The following is a 17,052-nucleotide window of genomic DNA, read 5'->3' on the forward strand; positions in this document are numbered from 1 at the left end:
GGTCAGAGAAAGCCTTTCAGAGGAGGTAGTTCCTGAGCTGAGTTTTGAAGGATTAACAGGAGGCATCTAGGCAGAAGGGGAGGAGCAGTCCAAGTAGAGAATGCTATAGCAGAGGGTGCTGAGAGACTGGGGTGTATTCAAGTACACATGGTTTTAAGGCTGGTACAAAGGGAGGGAGGCCAGTATCCAGGAGTGGCCAGAAATAGAGCAGAGGAGATTGGCAGGGACCTATTCCTTAATTGGTTGATTGACTGATTCATTCACTCAAGTGTTTACTGAACGTTAGGTCTATACCAGCCATTGCACCAGGTCTGGTAACAGTGATGGACTCACAACCAAAGATTTTTGGTCTCATGGAACTTACCTTCTAGTGGGGAGACAGACAAAAACACACAAACAGACCAAAAAATGACAAGACTAAGAAATGCCATGAAGGAAATGAACAAGAGGCCAAACTAGAGAACATCTTTAGGTGGGGTGTTCAGGAAAATCCTCTCTGAGGTGATATTTAAATAGAGACTTGAGGCATAAGAAGGAACCAGAGTTAGAAGAGGTAGGGGAAGAACGTTCCTGGCCTTGGTCTCAGTGTCACTATCTAATTTGATTTCTCGTCCTCTGAAGGGAGACACGGAGGTCATCAAACAACACAAGCAGAGTTGTAACTGTTGGTCTGGCAAGGCCAGGATTCCATTCAGACTCTGCGGTTTTTAGGACTCGCGTCTCTTAGGCAGGTTCTGGAGGTAGCAATGTGAAAAATACAATCATGAAATCACAGGTCGGCTGCATGGAGAATTTGGACAGTTCCCAGCCCTCAAGGAAGTGTATAGCTGAGGACTGAAGGGCAACGGTCTTTGAGTGCTCTTGGAAGACCCCTCCGGCTGTTCGTGGAGCCTGGAATACTGATTTGGGTGAGAGTTTCCGACAGGAGAAATATTCAGTAGAGAGGACCACCACCTAGATCGGGTTATAAAACATTTCCCGCACCCTAGAAAGGTAAAGGTACTTGAATTTAACCTCCTTTGTAGGTGGGAGTGCCACGTCCTCCGCAAACCCAACCCAACCGCGGCCTCTCCGCCCAGTCCTAGCCTAGGCTGCGAGGAGCTATCCTCGCCCAGTCCACGCACCTGTTTCCCTGAAAGTGAAAAGACCTGCAGCTCCTTCCTACTGCGTCCCTCACGCACTCCTCGGGCACCGCCCCCCGCCAACGTGTTTGGGTCCCATCTGCAGGCCCCGCCCACCTCAGCACCAGCCTCGCGACCCACCTTTGGGTCACGCCTCCTCCCGGCTCATCCCCAGAGTGGCCACCTTTGGGCCCCCTCCTCCCTGTTCTGCTTCCGGGCCCGCCTCCTTCTGTCCCGCTTCAATTTTTCCTCCCTTCTGGATCTCTCTTCGGCCCCATCTCCCGCCCCCTCCTCTAAGGGCTTCGCTTCTCCCAGTTTCGCCTCTGTCTCCCTCCACCTTTAACTCCTCCTACGGGCACGGCCTCCGTTTAGCCCCACCCACAGCCCCTCCTTTCAAGCGTAGCCCTGGCTCCTGGCTCCGCGCGGCCTCCACGGTCCTCCATACCTGCCTTGCGCTTCTCTCGTCTCTGGCATCACCACCCTGTCAGCCCTGCCCCGCCTTCGGCTCGCTTATTGGTGTAGGGGAGTCCCTCTCTCTCTCTCTCTCTCTTTTTCCCGACCTTAGCCCCGCCTCCCCAGGCTCCCTCCTCAGTCCCTCCTCCCTGTCAGGCCCCGCCCTGGCCCCGCCTTCCTCTTCCTCCCCGCCGAAGCTCTGGACCTTTCCAAAGCGAGGCTGAGGGGGTGGAGAGAACCCATGCGCTCGGGAAGTCGGACTGTGTCAGGGTGGGGCTGAGGACTCCTAGCGCTTGTGTCACTGTGTCCTTCTCTGGAGGCAGAGTCGGGGGTGTGGAGGGAGGGCCCGGGCCCGGGGCTGGAGCGGCGGGCGGGGCCAAGCTGAGGAAAGCCGTTCAGTGCGCCCCCACCCCCGCGCGCTTCAGTGGTGCCGGCCGAGGGAAGGACTCGGCGGCTGCGGGGCTCGCGCCGCTGTCAGTGCGGCGGGGCGCACGAGGGCGCGGGTTCAGGGCGGGCACAGCCGAGAGAAGCTGAGGGGGCGGCAGCGGCAGCGGCGGCGGGGGCGACTCCCGCGCGTGTGTTCAGCTCCTCACGCCGCGGCCGGGGCCGCCTTCCCCCTTCTCTCCCTCCCTTCCGCCCCCGAGTGCGGCGGCACCGCCTCTTTCTGCGCCGCGCGGCTTCCTCCAGACCTCTCGGCGCGGGTGAGTGGGGGCCACGGGCGTCTCCTTGGGTGTGCGGGGGAGTGTTCCTTGTTCCTTTTCGGCCGCCCACCTCTTCGCACGGGTTGCTGCCTATTTTTAGAAACTCTTTTTTCGGCCATTCTGGGCGTCCCGGGAGCGGGACTAACTCCCGGCCCCCTCACCCCGCACCTCCCCCCCCAAACCCCGTGTCGCTGGCCCGGCCCATCCGCGCCTGCCCCCGGCCGTCTGGCGTTCCCTGGCCGCTTCCTCCTCGCGGGCCGGGCCTGGGCCAGGAGTTGGCGGGATGGGCCGGCGTCCGCTCGGAAGTTAGAGTCTTTGTGCTCGCGCCCCGCCCCGCCCAGCCCGGCGAGGGGAGGAGGGAGGGGAGTGGAGGCCGCGCCGGGAAGGCCTGGGCGGGCCCGTCCCGGGCTCTAGCCCCGGCCCGGGCTTCTTCCGGCTCTCCCTCCCGGGCTGGGTCTGCCGGCTCCCCGAGGCGCGCAGAACTGGCCCTGCCTCGCTCCCCGCGGGCCTGAATGCCGCCTCGGCCCCCACCGCTGCCGTTGCTGGGCTCGTTGCACTCCTTGGGGCTCGGAGAGGAGCAACAACGCGCCCTAGAGCTGGGGCGGTGTTCCGCACTTCACGCATCCCCCTGTGCGGCGGAGCTTCAGTTTGCCCCTCTGTAAAATGGGGGAAAGAAAGTCGTTTCGCAGGATGTTTGTAGATTTAGGGAACTAGTATGTGAGAGAAGTGTTTAATACCAACAGGTAACATTTAATGGACTTGACTAGGAACTTCGTAAGCTTTATTTCATTTAATTCTCAGGACGGCCTCCTGGGGATTATCCCCCTTTACAGAAGCAGAAGTCAAGGCGCAGAGAGGTTAAATAATTTGCTTCAAATCACAGTAGCCGCAGGAGTGTAAAGCCGTGGTACTAGTACTTGTTATTTATTTCTTAGTGTCAGCTTGTGTAATCTCTTAGTGCAGAGAGGATTTTGACTTACCCTTGGGTCACTCCGTTTTCCCTGATTCCTAGGCTAGTGTCCACTATACTATGGATGAAATCCCATTCTGTGGATAGGGGAGGTCCGAGGGGAAGGAAATTACTATGAATTTCTTGCTAGTATTGCCCGTTAGAATTTGATGAATGTAGCGGACTCCAGATCTCAAGCACAACTGAAGTTCTCTGGGGTTTTGGCTCATGGAAGGCTTAAGTCATTATAACAGTGAGGTCTCTATTTTATTTACGGCATATTCTTTCCCCGCCCCCCCCCCCCCCAACTTTGCGTGTCCTCTATAGTGTTTAGATTTATAGCTCCTACTTGGGGGAGGAGAAGCAGGAGTGGCTCAAGTCAACTGCTTCAACTCCCTGCCTTCAAATAGGGTTTTATTTTTCCCATTTTCAGATAAGATCAAGAGGGGTAAAAGTGAACTAAAATTAACTTTGGCAAGTTTCTAGTTTTCCAGTGTGTTTGATCCCTATTGTGGGGAGTGTCTAAAAATCAGAGTTCCTAGGCCACATCTTGAAGGAGTCTCCTAATGTTTGCATTAGTTCTTTGGAGTCTGGAGGTCTGTTGTGCTCTCTTTCCAAAATTCTGGATTTAGGAGTTGTGGTAGGTAGGACCTGGAAGGGGTCTTACCATCTGGTCTAACTTTTTTATTTGCCTTGTTCCCTCTATCCTGTTAACACTGGAAAGGGGAAGTACGTTGTCTAAATTCACAGACTGCCTTAGTGACAGAATTAGAACTCCCAGTCTTCTGCTTGGCAGTCCAGTAATAGTTTTATTTCTGCCATCCCTTGCCACCTTTTGAAGGGGCACTAAATTACTTATTCAGGCCTTAACAGAACAGGAATCCTGAGTAAATTGAAATCTTGAGAAAGTTGTTTAGTTCCAGCCACTCTCCATGCCTTAGGTTTAGCATTAAAAGGTCAGATTTTGTGCACAGGTGTACCCAGTTCTCATTAGTCATTACTTTTATCGTATGGTACTTTATGGTTTATAGTACTCTTCTGGAATCCTCTGATTTCTAACCCAGTTCTGTGAGGGAGTTCTTAGAGTTTGCTTTACATCTCCTTTTTACAGCTGTAATTGAGAATTGAGACACAGCAAGGTTGGGGCACTTGCCTTACTTAGGTCACCAAGTTAACAAGTGGTGGGGACAGGACACCTTTCCTGGGCAGAGGATTTGATGTAGCATCATTAACTGAGCCACTCATTGTGGCTCTGTGAACCTGTTTGTGTGGGGACTGTGAGAAATGGCTGTGAAAGTCTATTGTAGTAGTAGAAATAATAACTAACATTTATTAAGTACTTACCGGGTACCAGTTCTTGGACTAAGGACTTTCTATGGGGTGTCTCATTTATTCCTCAGAGCCGAATGTATGAATTAGGTATTATCCCTGTTTTACAGAGGAAGAAAGAAACAGGCTTACAGAGGATCAGGATCATGTAATTGATAACTGCAGACAATATAACTTTAAAGCCGGTGTGGGTTTGTTTTTTGGTAAAAATACACATGAGGTAAAATTCGCCATTTTATTTTTTATTTATTTTATTTATTTTTATTATTTTTTAAAGATTTTTATTTATTTATTTGACAGAGAGAGCACAAGTAGGCAGAGAGGCAGGGAGAGGGAGAAGCAGAAGATCAAGAGGGGCTGAGCGGGGAGCCCGACACGGGGCTTGATCCCAGGACCCTGGGATCATGACCTGAGCTGAAGGCAGCTGCTTAACCAACTGAGCCACCCAGGCGCCCCAAAATTTGCCGTTTTAACCACTTTTAAATGGACAGTTCTCTGGCATTAAATACATTCACACTGTTGTCCAACCATCACCACTAACCATTGTTGTCAAGAACTTTTTCATTTTCCGCAGCTGAAACTCTCTTGCCCTTAAACACTAACTCCGTATTCCCCTCTCCCCCCAGCCCCTGACAACCACCATTTTATTTTCTGTCTCTGAATTTGACTACTTTAGGTACCTCATATAAGTGGAATCCTACATTCTTTTGTCCTTTAGGGACTGCCAAAGCTGGCACTTCTAGTGCCTCCCTTGAACTCAAGGTGCTTTGTAAGTGCAAAATGGTTAGTCCTCTGCAGTAGGGTGTGGCATGCAGCCCCACAGCAGGAACAGAGGCCTGGTTGTACCTCTGGCTAAGCTCTTTTCCCCCTTTTTCCTCTGCTCTGTGGATTGAAGTTCCTTATCACCGAAGCCTTTTCTGGAGATCTGTGCTGGCCCCTTTTGTGTCTTCGAAAGGGACCTCCCACCCTTGAAATAGAACCCAGAGGACTCTCCACCCTTGCTTCTTTGCACTTGCTTTTCCAACTATCCGGGGTTTGGGAATATCGGGCTGCAGTGATCAAGAATAGCAGTGCTATGACAGCAGCTCGGATCAAAACTACTCAGAGGATGATTAAATGGATTACCTTTATGAAATACATTCTCTCTGCCCTCCTCTTTCCATAAAGTCACACAAGAAGGATTAGTTTTGGGTTCCTAGAGGGTGTTTATGAATACTCATTGCTTACAGGTGGTTAAGATGGAGTTAAATGCATTTAGCCTTTCAAAACTCCTTTAGGTTTGACTGCTTCTGTTTCTGTATGTTTGGAAGGTGGTGGAATATGGTGTTTTTGAAGGGTAGTTGGAATTTTGTCCTGATACCAACAGGGGGTGGGGGTGGGAGGTGTTCCAGAGATGGATAATGGGGCAGCAAACAGATCTGAACATGTTGCACCTTCCTTAAAGATCTGATGGCCTAACATTGCCTAGGTATTAAGTCCAAACCCCTGAGTGCAAAGTGAGGTCTGAATGTGTTGAATTGTTTATTGGATAGAATCTTGTAGTTGAAGGGCTTTTAAAGCCCTGTCGACCAGCCAGCCATCTGGCCAACGTTTGAATTGGCTACTTGCTGAGATTCGGTTTCATTGGACACTTAATTATTAGAAAGTTTTCCGTTTACAGAGAAATTATTAAGCATCTGCCATGCACAGTCCTAAGCTTGGGGATTTGAGTCTGTACAGCCTCGTGGGGAAGGCAGGCAAGTAAACAGGCAATGTGAGAAGTGTTGTGAATAGGGATAAACAATATTACAGCATAGAGGAATGGTAACTAACCAAGCCTTGGAGGTTTCTTCAGAGAAGTTGGCTAAGCCCAGATCTCAAGAAAAACAGAGACATAAGGCAGGAGGAAAAGAAGAGATTTGGAGAGTTGAGGAGACAAAGATAAGACTAGGGAGAAGGAATAGCAAGTCTATTGATGGTGGTGGTGATAGTTGAGACTTTTGGCCATTTCCTATATCAGGTGCTACTCTAAGCATTTAACATGTGTTAATTTTTTCCTATAACCATCCCGAAAAGTACATACTATTGTTATTCCCATCCTGTAGGTGAGGGGTTGCATTTAACCCAGAGGGGTTAAATACATCTCTCACGTTTCTCAAGATTTCTGGGTGGAGCATAAAGCAAAAGATGGGTGGATATGGCAAGAGATGAGATGAGACTGGTAAGGTAGGTAGAGCAGAAGCCAAGTCATGAAAGGGCCTTGTTGTCCCGGTTGACGAATTTGGACTTCATTTCGAGGTGAAGGGGGGCCCATGCTCCTATGGGCATTTTAGAAGGATATCTCTGGCTACCTGTTTGGGGAGTGGTTTGGAGGTCTAGAGCACCATGGGCAAAAAGACCAGTTAGAAGGAGGCTGTTGTGGTAATACAGGTAGGAGATGATGGTGTTTCCAATGAAGGATGTGTATGTGTAGAAGGACTTGAGCAGCGAGACACAAAGATTACTGGTGTGGAGAGTCATCAAGGATGACTTCTAGATTTCTACCTGGTGCAGTTATATAGATGGGGATGCTGATTATTGAGGTGAAGACATAAGAGAGGAGGTGGATTTCTCATGCAGGTTCATCTTACATCTGCTTTCATTTACCTTCTAGTTATTGATCCTAGTTCTCCAAGGGGAGGGTTGGGGGTGGGAAGCATGGGTGAGGGACAGTATTGCACAACACATCTGGTAACTATTCCTGGCTAAACTGGATGATGTAAACACTAGTTTAGAAAAGGAGGAAATATTAGATCCCAGACATTTAGGCCCTGCATAGCCCTGAAGACTGCTTATGTTAAGCCAAGGAAGGCTTACATTTTTTCTAGACAACGCCTTTGGTGCTGAGACTCTCCATCTGCTTATGTGGCCCTCTGTAAGTCACCTGTGTTTACTACCTGCTAGGCACTGGGAAAACAAAGGTAAGTAAGCTGTAGCTTCCGGAGCTTGCATCCAGAAAGGCAGCAGATCTCAGTAGCTTAGATAACAGTGGTGGAGGCAGAGGGTGGGGTGGGGAGGGACCATGAGGGATTTTTGTTGGGACAGGAGTCAGGAGACCCTGCTCTGTACTCCAGTCTTTTTGTCAGGTGGCAAAGGTCCTGGTTTATTCATCTGAATAATGATAGAAAATAATGACTAGATGACTATGAGGGTCCCTTCTAGCAATAACATTTTATGATTCTAGATGATGATTTAGATAGTATATCTCTTGGAGAGGCATTTTCTTTCCTCCTTTCTCTTCCCTTTTTTTTCTTAGGCAGTGGTAGGGGGAAGGGGTATATAAACATGAATGTCTATAAAAACCTAGTTGTTTTTTTTTTTTTTTTCTCTTTTAGCTTCATGTATAAAATGTATAATTGGAAGGGGAGGTGACTAGTAATGTTAGCCTGCTGACCTACAACTTCCCACTAGGTTCTGTAAGGAAAGTTTTAGACCCGAGGTGGCGTACAGCTCCTAGACTCTCAGGATTAGAGAGAGGGGGGCAGTGGGATAAACTGGGAAACCCAGTCATGAGCCTGAGGATCATTCTGTCTGGTTCCTGCTACTAACTCAGTCTGTGGGCTTGGCCAACTCCTTTCCTTCTCTGGCCAGCCTCATTTCATCATAAAATAGTCTAAGACCTCCCTTAAATTTTGTAAAAGACCAAAAGGGTGGGAGCCAGAGAGAAAAAGGTTTGGAGGTCCTTCTCTACTCATTTTCGTCTCCCTGCTTACGTGAATAACTAGAGATAGGCATCTACCCAAGTATTAGTTATCTATTTATTTATTTTTAAAGATTTTTTTTAGTTTTTTTTTTTTTAAAGATTTTATTTATTTATTTATTAGAGAGCGAGCGAGCGAGAAACAGCATGAGAGAGGAGAGGGTCAGAGGGAGAAGCAGGCTCCCCGCTGAGCCGGGAGCCCGATGTGGGACTCGATCCCAGGACCTTGGGATCATGACCTGAGCCGAAGGCAGTCGCTTAACCAACTGAGCCACCCAGGCGCCCTAGTTTTTTTTTTTTTAAGATTTTATTTATTTGACACAGAGAGAGAGAGCACAAGTAGGCAGAGCGGTAGACAGAGGGAGAGGGAGAAGCAGGCTTCCCGCTGAGGAGGGAGCCCAATGTGGGACTTCCATCCCAAGACCCTGGGGTCATGACCTGAGCCAAAGGCAGATGCTTAACCGACTGAGCCACTCAGACGCCCTATTATCTTTTCTGTTTCCACAGCCCCTTCTTTTTCTTTGGTTTTAGTGTCTTTTACTTCATAATGGACTTGATGTGAATAAGTGGGCTGTACCTCATCAGAGGAGGGGGGGAGGGTGGAATATTATCACTGGGTTCTAGTTTATATTCCCAAAAGGTCATTTAGGCTGTCCACTGCCCCCTGCTCTCCATGCAGGGGTAAGGGTAGGGAGATTGTGGTTAAATACGTAGATTTTTCTGAGGCTCAGACACATGTATTTGGAGTGCTCCACTGACTGAAGTGCAAGTCTGGCCATTCTCCCCACATGCCCAGTGTGGTTCTACTGGCGGAAACAGCAGGCGTTTGATGCTTGCCAAAGACATGTAATTATAATTACCTGATATTCTCTGGGATCTCAGTCTTTCTGTCTAAAACAACAGGGTTGGACTAGATAATCTTGAATGATATTTTTACCTCTTAATAGTATGAATTACGGTTCTCAAGCTGTAAGTGGCTTGAGAATTCGTCTCTGGAAGGAGCATTGAGAGTATGTCAGAGGGCTAAATTCTGGGTTCACAGATACCTTTCGGTATATAAACAGATGGATATTGCTTTTTAGAGTGGACAGATTGCTGAAAAATTGCTTGTGAGATGAATTTATCAAATTGTCTGCCGAGTTCCATTATAAACTTGGAGCTGTTGTCCCATGGACAAACTTGGAGTCTAAGACTATAAAAAATTATATTTAAATATGTAGCAAACTGTTTAAAATCATAGAATAAAGAGAACATTAAAAAAAAAACAACAACACTATAAGATACCCAAACAGTACTAGGGCTGGAAAAAACACTAGACCAGAAATTTGCATTTCCTTAGAGCTTTAGCTTTATGAGGTAGATACCTCTGCTGAGGTTACCTGGCCCTTGAAATACCATCTGTAGAGAGTGAATAGTTCTGTTTATTTGTCAAGGTAAGAATCATTGCTTTATTCCAAGTAAGTATTCTCTTTTAGAAGGCCAGGCTTATAAGCTTAATATTACTGGCCAGGTTTTCTTCATTCCAGAGGCATTTATCTGGTATTTAGCAGTCTCCTGTTTGTTTTATTAAGGATTTTACTAAGCCTAGTTAAAGGTATTATTTGCATGGTGTCTGTTGATCTGTTTGTCTAGTTTCTTTTGTAATTATTTGTGCCAGTGAAAGCAAGCTCAGCAGTAGATTTAAAAGAATCATTTCCATAACTCATTATTTCTCTAGGTCTGGGTTTCCTTTCTGGAAGTATGATCATGCTACACTGAGAAGTCAAATGTTGTTCCCTGCTTACACAGACCATTTTAAGGCTTTGGGACTTTGTTCTTCCAGACAGCTGTAAGCTGACACTGAATGACGGTTTTGTCAATATAATAATTATAGCTATGCCTGAATCAGTTGAACACAAGAATATCTTTTCTTCAGACCTTAAAGACTCACCCTAAATTGATTTTCACACCAATTAAAAGACTAAAATTAGGGTCTTGGTAGAGTTACCATGCTAAGTAGGTTACCTAGCTGCTGTAGCATGCTTGGGTAGCTGCTTTCCCTCCCAAAGTTCAGTCATTCATTTCCAGGTATTTGGAGTACCTGCTGTGTTCTCTCTATGGAGAACATAAAAACCAAGCAGGACATAATTCCTGCCCTCAAATTATTTTCAGTTTTGAGAGGGAGACAGAGAAGTACAGTAGATCCTAGCTGCTGCTTATTCCTGCTTCCTTGGCCGAGATATTTGGGTTGAGGGTTCAGACTAGAAATAGAATTGATGGATGTATCACTAGGCAAGGAGACCTATTTGAATGTGACTTCCAATGTTTAGAAAGAGTTAACTTATTTTAGAGAGAGCGCACGCACGCACACACACACAAGCTCACTCGAGCAGGGGAAGGGGCAGAGGGAGAGAAAGAATCTTGAAGCAGACTCCCCACTGAGCAGGAGCCCAACATGGGGCTCAGTCCCAGGACCCTGAGATCATGACCTGAGCCGAGATCATGACCTGAGCCAAAATCAAGAGCCCCCAAATCAAGAGCTGGGTGCTTAACCAACTGAGCCACCCAGGTGTGCCCTCCCCACCTTTTATTTTCCCTCCCTTTATCCTCTATTGCTGAGGTGTCCCACATGCAGTGTTTTGTTGTTTTGTTTTGTTTTGTTTTGTTTTGTTTTAAAGATTTTATTTATTTATTTGACAGAGACAGCGAGAGAGGGAACACAAGCAGGGGAGTGGGAGAGGGAGAAGCAGGCTTCCCACTGAGCAGGGAGCCTGATGGCAGGGCTCAATCTGTGTTTGGACTATATCTCCCAGACTACTCAGAGGCAACACCCAGATATCCCTTCTCAGTTGCTATGCCCCTCTCCCTTCTCCTCCCTTTTTTCCCAGAAAGTATGGTCACAGGAGATTTTAGGCTGTAGAGATAGAGGACATTCTGTATGTGACGGGAACATCTTGAACAGAAACACACGAGTAACTAAATTGAGTGGCATCCCTATTCCTGCTAATGAGCTGAGGAGGGGGAGGATGTGTCTCATACTTTAAGGGTGGGTGATGCTTTCTCATAGCCTTCTGGAGCAGGTGGAAAAGGTCTGTTCCCAAGCCAATTTGTATTTAAACTGGATAGAAGGATGAGAATGACTCTTTGCCTATAATTACATCATTTCAGGGAATAAATTAATCCAGTGAACAGTCCTACTTGAAGTATGTTGAGAGTTTGTCTTCTCTTAAAAGAAGGGGGAGGGGGCAAGATGGGAATGCCAAAACCTAAAGAGCTTAGTCTCTCTGAGCTCATCTATTACTTGTATATTTGCTCAGGGAAAAATTGCCATTTCTTTGTCAGCTTTTATCCTGCTGGGTCGACCCTAGCTGGGTGTTTATTTTCTGTAGTTTTACCAGATCACTTTTGAAGGCTGGCATGAACATTGATCATTTCTTAGAGCCTTTCCTCTTCGTTCTGTCAGCAAATATTAGAAAATGTACCCTAAATTACCTGGTTGGGGGAAATAAGGTGGCCCTGCCTGCTCCCAGAGAGCAGCACTTCCATGTTAAACATTAGTCAGGTCCTGATCCTGTGTCAGGTCCTGGGGTATTTGTCAGGAGAGACTGGGGATGTTAGAGCTGCCACTGGGAACATTTTTGCCAGAGGGTATTTCGGCTTTCTGTCGAGGAGACTAGTTGAGTACTTGATTAAAAATCTGACCTAGGTTCTAAACCTAAGTCTGTGTTTCATATTAATAATTGCTGCCATGTATTGGGTGCCCACTGTGTTGAGATACCATGCCTGGTACCTTGTGTTCATACTAACAGGGCTGATGTTTATTGAAAGTTACTATGTGCTAAGTTCTTGGTGTATATAGAAATCTTTATAAATGATGTATTATAAGACTTGTATGTGTAAATTTATATCATTTACGTGTTATATAATTTTATATGTCAAATATGGGTGGCTCAGTTGGTTAAGCGGCTGCCTTTGGCTCAGGTCATGATCCCAGAGTCCTGGGATTGAGCCCCACGTCGGGCTCCCTGCTCAGTGGAGAGCCTGCTTCTCTTTCTCCCTCTGCCTGCCTCTCTGCCTACTTGTGCTGTCTCTCTCTCTGTCAAATAAATAAAATCTTAAAAAAAAAAGATTTCTTTAAAAAAAATAAATCTGTATATATAAAAATCATATTTATTCTCACCTCAACCCTAAGAAGTAGGTTCTGTTGATCCTCATAGATGGGAAACTGAGACACTAGGAGGTTAAGAAATACGCCTGTAGTCAACACTGTAGTAAATGGAGTTGCCAGGATTTAAACCTAACCAATTATTTTTAATATGGAAAATTTTAAACATATACAAAGTAGACAGAGTAGGTTAATGAAGCATGATATACCTATCACTCAGCTTCAATTCACAATCATATTTTGTTTATACCCCTACCTACTTCTCCTCAGCCTGCGCTTTGAAGAAAATCTCTGCTGTTCTATTTTGCCCTTAACTATTCCACAATATATTTCTAAAGGATGACTTTAAAACAACCACAGGGGCAACTGGCTGGGTCAGTCAGGAGAGCATGTGACTCTTGATCTCAGGGTTGTGAGTTCCAACCCTATGTTGGGGTAAAGTTTATTTAAAAAACATGAAACACAACCACAATGCCATTTTCATACCTTATACAATTTAACAATTACCTTAATACCATCAAAATCCAGATTGTGTTCAAATTTCCAATTATCTCATAAATGTCACAATCTTATTTTTACGGTTTGTTTGACTTAGGATTCATATAAGATCCACACATTCTTTTTTTTTTTTTTTTTTAAAGATTTTATTTATTTATTTGACAGAGAGAGACACAGCAAGAGAGGGAACACAAGCAGGGGGAATGGGAGAGGGAGAAGCAGGCCTCCCACAGAGCAGGGAGCCCGATGTGGGGCTCGATCCCAGGACCCTGGGATCATGACCTGAGCCGAAGGCAGACGCTTAACGACTGAGCCACCCAGGCGCCCCTAAGATCCACACATTCTAATTGGTTGTTACATATCTTGAGTCTCTTAATTTGTAATTTCACTTCTATTTTTGTTGTTGTTACCTTTATTTGTTGAAGTAACTGGGTTTTTCCTGTAGGGTTTTCCCGTGTTCTGAATTTCCTGTAAATTGGTGGTTGTATCTAGGGGACAGTGTATGTGTTAATCCTCATGGCAACTCTACAAAAAATAGGTATTCTTTTTTTTTTTTTTTTTAAAGATTTTATTTATTTATTTGACAGAGACACAGAGAGGGAACACAAGCAGGGGGAGTGGGAGAGGGAGAAGCAGGCTTCCCGCTGAGCAGGGAGCCCGATGCGGGGCTCGATCCCAGGACCCTGGGATCATGACCTGAGCCAAAGGCAGACGCTTAACGACTGAGCCACCCAGGCGCCCCCAAAAATAGGTATTCTTATTTTGCAGATGAGAAAACAAAGGTTGAGTTGGGTGATTTGCCCAAGGCCTCACAGCAACCTTGGATGTGAACATAGACCTTCTTGCCTCCAAAGCCCTCGTTCTTTGCTTTTTACCACTCACCCATTCTGTGAGCTTGGGCAAATCACTTTAAGTTCTCTGGGCCTTAGTTTCTTTGATACGTACACTGAGAACTCCCACAGGAGTGGTGGTTTATGGGTCTATGACCATTTGAGTGCCTACCATGTAATGGCATGGTACTAGATGCTGGGTGATACTCAGATGAATGAGACTGTCTTCAGTGAGCAGGTAGTCAGCTAGGGACTGTAGGACCATACCCTCTTTCAGACATGGAGCCTGTTTTGGCCATGGCGGGACTATAGGAGCTTCCTAACTAGCCTCCCTGCATCCTTTCTTGCCCTCTTCCATGCCATGCTCCTCCCTGCTGCCAGATGCCTTTTTCTAAAAACCATTTTTGTTGTGTTCTCCCCTGCTCATAAATGTAGTTTGAAGGACTTGGTAAATAAGAAACAATTTTTCCGGCAATAAACCTTCCCTCCTTGGATTGAGTTACTGTTTCAAGGGCAAGCTAGTCTTCTTTTCTGTTTGGCAAAGATGTTACTGCTTTTAAGGAAATGCTGAGGAAATCTGGAGATGATAGAGTCATAATGGAGTAAAGCATGGGAGTGCCATCTTGATTCAGGGGAGAGCATACATTTAATTTAGCATTGTACTGTTCACTCCCAAGGACATCTGACTAATGGGGCAGTTGTGCTCTTCTGCAAAGAAAAAGCTTTTAGTTGTTAGAGTTCAGGGACAGGAGTTTTAAAGATAACCCTTTTAGGGGGACCAAGCTGCTGAGCCTTCATTTTACTGGCTAGCCAAGCCATTAAAATCAATATGGTGTATAGGATTGAATGTGGTATATAGAGCAGTGGTTTGGATCTGTGGTAATTTGGGTGGCAGACAGCACTGGGTACAGGATGACATACAATTATAAGTAGTAAAGTCAAAAGTCCAGAGAAGTAAGGTTCAGGGCATTTGTATCCCTAGAGTGCCTTGCATGTAATAGGTACCTAATATCTTTAAATCTTTCTTTTAAAAAAATACTTTTGACAGTGGATTAAGCAAAAGAAGGAGGTGGAATCATGGGTTCTAAAGCTCAGGAGCCAAGTGGTGTAGGACCCTGGATAGCTCCTTGGAAAAGCAGTTCCTCTGGCAGAAGTTAGGCGTCCTTAGGGGACTCCTAAATCCTTCCTGTTTAGAACTAGTGAGAGGATCTTCTCCTCTAGATCAGGGATTGCAAACTGGCAGCCCCTTGGGGTGTTTCTGGCCTGCATACATATTTTGTTTGACTTGACCTGCAGTGTTTTTCTGTTTTGTTTTGAGTTGGACGCCAGCCTGGGGATATTGGGGCTGCCTTTCAGTGGAGATACTTTGTATGAGATCAGAGGTCCTGGCATGTGGGTTATGAGGGTGACTGATTTCTCCTGAAGAGGGAGGAGGATTTTTTGAGGAAGTTTCAGGGGCTGGAACAATTTTCCTATTCATAGACGTGGGAATAGCCCCCAGCGATTTTGTGGAAGGCTTCACTTCCTGAGCTCTCTACCAGGGACTCCCTGTATTGTGACTCCTTGTGTACTGGCATGTCCATGTTTAAGAAGCTTGTAGCTTGGCTTTTTTTGGTCTTTGGCACAGGGATATGATTCTGATCTTTGGACAAGTCTGCATTACCAGCTTAGTTTGGCAAAATGCTTTTGTTTAAAGAATCACGTTCTTCATGTCTGTTCATTTCACATACTGTTTCCTTATTGGCTGGCTTCTTTAGATAGGGCATATTTGTTCTCAAGTTTGTCAAAGCCCTCACCATTTCCTGTTGTCTCTGTGATCCAGTGCCAGTTGCCATTTATCACCAGACTGGCACTTTTTTCTTCGAAACACTTGGTCAGCTGTACTTATTTTTGCTACTTGCTTGGTCCTTTTGGGCCAACCCCGCTCTGGTTGGAACTCTAATATTGAAGGGACTTTGCCCAGTTACAGTGCTCTTAGTCCCCTGGGACTAGATGAATTATCTTCATTTTATTAGAAACTTTGGTGTCCCTGTTGGCTATTAAGTCTGTGTTTTGGCTTGTCTTAGGATTTCACAAGGACAACAACTAGTCAAGGCTCAGTGAACCTTGTCCTTATAAAATTAGCATTTTTCACAGTCTCTGACACAAGATTGGCGGCGGTGGGGTTATGGAAGGTGGGTCCCAATGCCTCATGAAAGAAACCATGACATCTAATACAAAACTATTTTACTTAGGAATTAGTCCCTGGTCTTTCTCCCCACCTAGCTGCAATGAGCAGCAGCTCCTATGTGTGGAAAGTAGGTGACTTTTTCTGAATGACTCTTCTTGTTGCCTGTTCCCTTTGGCTTCTGTAATTACTGTAAAATCATCTTGTATGTGGAGCACCATGGTAATTTCCATGATAACTGATCATGATTTCCCAGATAAAGGGAGGAAGCTAATAAGTATTAGGAACTCGAAAAGGATATTGGGCTAAGTTCTTGTGATGCTGGTAGAATTTTGAGCTGGAAAGGACTTTTCAGCAACAAAGGCCTAATTAAACCTTTTCCTTTTACAGACAAGTCCCTATTTGAGATCCTTAGCTTAGTGTTTCTTTGTGCTCCCTACTCTCTATAGCTTTTTCCCCATTATATCCTACTGGACCATGAGCTCCACAAAGGTAGGAACCATGCCTGTCTTGTTAATTACTGTTTTCCCAGTGCTTACCATAGGACCTGAGTATGTTTTGAGTGAGTAGATAAACTATGTTGGAGTTTCTCGAACTGGGACACATGGCTGCATATATGAAATCACTGGATAAAACATACCTTCCTGAAGTGTCAGTGTACTCAGATTTTTTGGAGTTGAATTAGTTTAAATATTATAACTAGTAATTGAAAAGTTTACTCATATTAAATCATGTTAGTATGGATTTTTTTTTTAGATGAGAAGGTATCACATAAATTATAGGATTACAGTAGGCCCTTTGACCTTTACCCCACGGGGTCTAGGGTTGCCAGAACTCTTGATTTTTTTTTTTTTTTTTAAGATTTAATTTATTTGAGAGAGAGAGAGAGCACGCACATGTGGGGAGGGGCAGAGGGAGAGAAATCTCCAGCAGACTTCCCGCTGAGTGAGGAGCCTGATGCTGGGAGCCCAAGATCACGACCTGAGCCAAGACCAAGAGTCAGATGCTCAACTGCCAGAGCCACCCAGGTGCCCCGAGAGCTCATATTTTTGAGAAGCTGGAAAATTTTCTAAAAACATGAGATCTGATTTGAAATGTTAGCAGTTAATTCAGAGGTTTTTTTACAGAGAACACAAGTAGGC

The 17,052-nt window shown here is 45.7% G+C and overlaps 1 protein-coding gene across 10 annotated transcripts in view; it reads left to right on the top strand.

Moving 5' to 3' along the window:
- The first annotated feature begins 1,989 nt into the window (after positions 1 to 1,989).
- RALY (RALY heterogeneous nuclear ribonucleoprotein) overlaps positions 1,990 to 17,052 on the top strand; it is a 78,329-nt gene continuing 63,266 nt past the window's right edge. For 2 of the 10 annotated variants that reach the window (XM_078057093.1, XM_078057101.1), the window contains exon 1: positions 1,990 to 2,275. The gene's annotated coding sequence lies outside the window, so the exon portion shown is untranslated. Of the gene's footprint in view, positions 2,276 to 2,734; positions 3,133 to 17,052 lie in introns of those variants that run through there. The other 8 variants (XM_078057099.1, XM_078057098.1, XM_078057100.1 and 5 more) reach the window with 8 other exon arrangements.

Source organism: Halichoerus grypus, chromosome 10, assembly GCF_964656455.1.
Source record: "Halichoerus grypus chromosome 10, mHalGry1.hap1.1, whole genome shotgun sequence".
Taxonomy (NCBI): Eukaryota; Metazoa; Chordata; class Mammalia; order Carnivora; family Phocidae; genus Halichoerus; species Halichoerus grypus.